We start from the raw sequence: 3,635 nt of genomic DNA on the forward strand, positions 1-3,635 counted from the left end.
GCACATTTGTGGGTCCCGTGTACTGTTCATGGGACCCACAAACTTCACTTTACAGAATTTTTTTATTAAAAATGGGTCCCACGATACTATTCACACATTTAAAAATTATTTTGCTACAGTGTTTTCAGTTTTCAGCAATTAGCTCTATCCAAACGGACCCTAAAAGTCTGATAGATCTATACTAGCGGTTCTCTAAACCGCTACTATAACCTGAAAAACTGCTGTTAAGTTTCCATCACAATAGGTTATAACATTGGTTTTAGGAATTGCTGGTATAGAAAATATTTAAAAACTGCTAGTACACTCATTGATTCCTTCCTTTTGGAATTAATTATATATACTAGCGGTTATGTAATTGTTGCTATAGATTATTTAGCAATAGTTTGTTAGGATTAGTGCCCTTAAATCCTATTGTATGATGCTATGTATGATATTATGTATGACATGATGTATGACTTAATATTGTGATTGATAAAGTTATTTTATTATTATCCAAAATAATGGTAACATGAATATGGGACATTATCATATAGTCCATGAGATGCATTGTATGTGATTTATGTGAAAAGTCACAGAAGATGTAAATCACAAGTTCTTTGTAAACTCAGAATTAATAGTTCGTAGTCGGTGATGAAATTGGGCATTTCATCTGCGAAGACTATAACGTGTCAACTAAGATGATTTGTCTTGATCATGGAAGTGGAAGCTTCTAGTTGATATGTTGATATGTTTTAAGAGTTAAAACATATTGAACAGGACTGCTGTGAGATTTATTATTCTTCTAACGACTGTCAAATGAATAATAAATCTCACGACTTCTATTTGCATGAACTCTTAATCCTGAGAGAATAATGGACCTGATCATGAAGTGTAGGTTGCTTTGATATATCAGGAGTGAGATCTGAAGTGACGGTCAAAACCTCAGTATATTGGGCAGCCACATTTAGTGTTGATGGAACATATATTCTCAATATGGAATTCATAGTCTCTTGATGGAGATATAAAATATTCCCTTGAGATAAGTTTAATGGTTTCAGTTATTCAGAGAGTTAGGCCTAACCACTTTAGTAAGAAATTACTAAAGTATATATTAATGAAATTGGATTTCATAAATATATAATGAATAACTTTAAAGAATTAAACTGGGTACTCAAGGATAAGATGTAGTAATTTACAAAGTGGCAGTCTACATTTATGACTTTGTGTTACTACGAATATTTTATGAAGGGGTTACGTGTATAATAAAGTATTGGGATATAATTTATTAATAAGGCCTAGAGTGCAATTATATTTATATAGTGGTATTAAATATAATTAATGGTAACTTTGGACTTGTCAAGAGTTGACGGAAAAGCCCAAGGCCCATTGGAGCTAGTGTCTTATTGGTCCCTTTTGGTCCCACTCCAAGCCACACATTAAAGCCCAATTGGAAATGCCCAATAGGCCAGCCCAATTAGATAATCAGTTAGTTATAAAGGGAGAAACATACATAATTTTTATTAGATGAGATTAGAAAAGAAAAAGAAACGGTGTGTGAGAGAGTGTGAGACACACTTTCATTCTCCCTTTGAAAAACTGATTGAGAGACCACACATCTTGGGCGTAAAGTGGAATTGGAGTGAAGATTAAAAGTGTTCCCAAGTGCTTCTAATCTTTGTTTTGAATTTCTCCACACCAAGGTATGCTATCTTGTTCTTAAATTCTGAAATTTACATTGTGCACGTTATCAATCATGAATGAAATAGATCCTAGTTCGTCGTTTCCGCTGCGGGTTTTGCATGAGATACAAAACCAGAATTTTTCCTTCAATGTTTTATATACCCTCGCTAGAAAAATTAAAAATGCTAGTATACCTTTCCCTTATCTTTGACATACATTATTTTTAACTGCAGTTTTCTGAATCACCACTAGAGATTCTTTAGCAATATTTCTAAAAAAACACTATAAACTAAAAATAAAAACTGCTAGTACTCCCTTTCTTACACCTTATTATAAATTAGTTATTGCAATAGAAAACAACTGTTACTATAGGTTTTATATAGGAGCATGCTAGAGTCATATTTATTATGTATTGACATATCCTTTGAAAAAATACACTTTAATTGTAACTGAGTAGATCTAAGATGTGTTCAGAATATTATGAAGTGTGTTGAGAAATCAAAACAAGTGATGTTATTGAAGACATGAAGATTGAACCAAAAAACAAGTGAAGAAAAGCTGAAATAGTGATCCTAGACACTAGTTTTGACATAAGCTTAACACTAGCATCTACTGAGATTAAATGATGAACCTCGACACAAGCTCAACACCTCTCGATCTATCGAGCTATGTAGATTTAGAATTCCCAGATCAGAATTTCAGCCCATGATGACTTGGATTACTAGGGTTTCTTTTACTAAACTTCTAGAGGATATAAAACCTCTATTTTAAAGTCATCAAAGACACATAGACTCATCTAGAGAACTCGTATACTTTTAGAGAAGCTACTGTGTTCTTGTGTGCCTTAGGGTTTTATAACCAAGTACTTCTAGATCTTCAACGTGCTTTGAAGTGAAGAACTTTGCATCCACAAACAAACATCAGTTGCTGAGAACTGGGAAGTTAGTTATGTATTGGGATCCATGTAAAAAGGAAGAAGTCTCTATAAGATCAAATTCAATTGGGTATTGGAGTGAAAGTTCAACTGTAAGTTGATATTTTGGGATATACCAGGGTAGTAGTAGGATTCTTTATACTTGTAACCGCTTGATTATTGATTAGTGGATTCTTGGGAGTGGTGACCTAAAAATCGCCCGGTAGGATTTTTGCCTTACGAAAGGTTTTCACCATTAGTCAACAAATCATCGTGTTAAATTTAATTTCTACTGCACTTTAGTTTATTTGGTGATTTGTGTGTGCCTCAATGATTTACATGTAATTTGACTTAATTAATTTACTTGGGTAATTGAATTAATTAACATGGGTCAATTTATAATCCAACAGAGTAGTTACAAAAACTACTAAAGGTATAAAAATTATTGAGTTTACTATTAGGACATATGTGATTGGATGTTAAGAACATATGTCAACATTTTATGTAATTGGCTAATCCTTTGACAAAACGCACTTTACTTGTATTTGGATAGATCTAGGATGTGTTTAATATTTTAAATAACAAGAGTTCAAGTCTAGTATTGAAGCCATGAAATCTGTCCAAGAAACAAGTGAAGAAGTGCTGATTCGTTAAAGCTCGATAACTGCTCGATAGATAACTATCTATCGAGGTCTCGACAGCTAGCTTGACAGTTGTATCTATTGAGTTTTACGAAATTTAGATTTCCAGATTAGATTTTCGGCCCATGCTGACATGTGTGTGTAGGGTTTCTTTTCTCACAACTCTAGACATATATAAGACTTATTTTAAAGACCGTCACATAAGAGAATACAAGGAGAACACATGTAAAAGGTAACCGAAACCTTATTCTCTCTAAAAGAAGCTACTGCGTCTTTGTGCCTTAGGGTTTCGTAACCAAGTGCTTCTTGATCTTCATTTTTGATGAAGTGAAGAACTTTGCAGCCAACATTCTTTTTCCTCAAGTTGGTGAGTGAGTCACGTACTGGGATTCGTGCAAATGATTTAGTCATGTATTGGGATC

Source organism: Castanea sativa, chromosome 11, assembly GCF_040712315.1.
Source record: "Castanea sativa cultivar Marrone di Chiusa Pesio chromosome 11, ASM4071231v1".
Taxonomy (NCBI): Eukaryota; Viridiplantae; Streptophyta; class Magnoliopsida; order Fagales; family Fagaceae; genus Castanea; species Castanea sativa.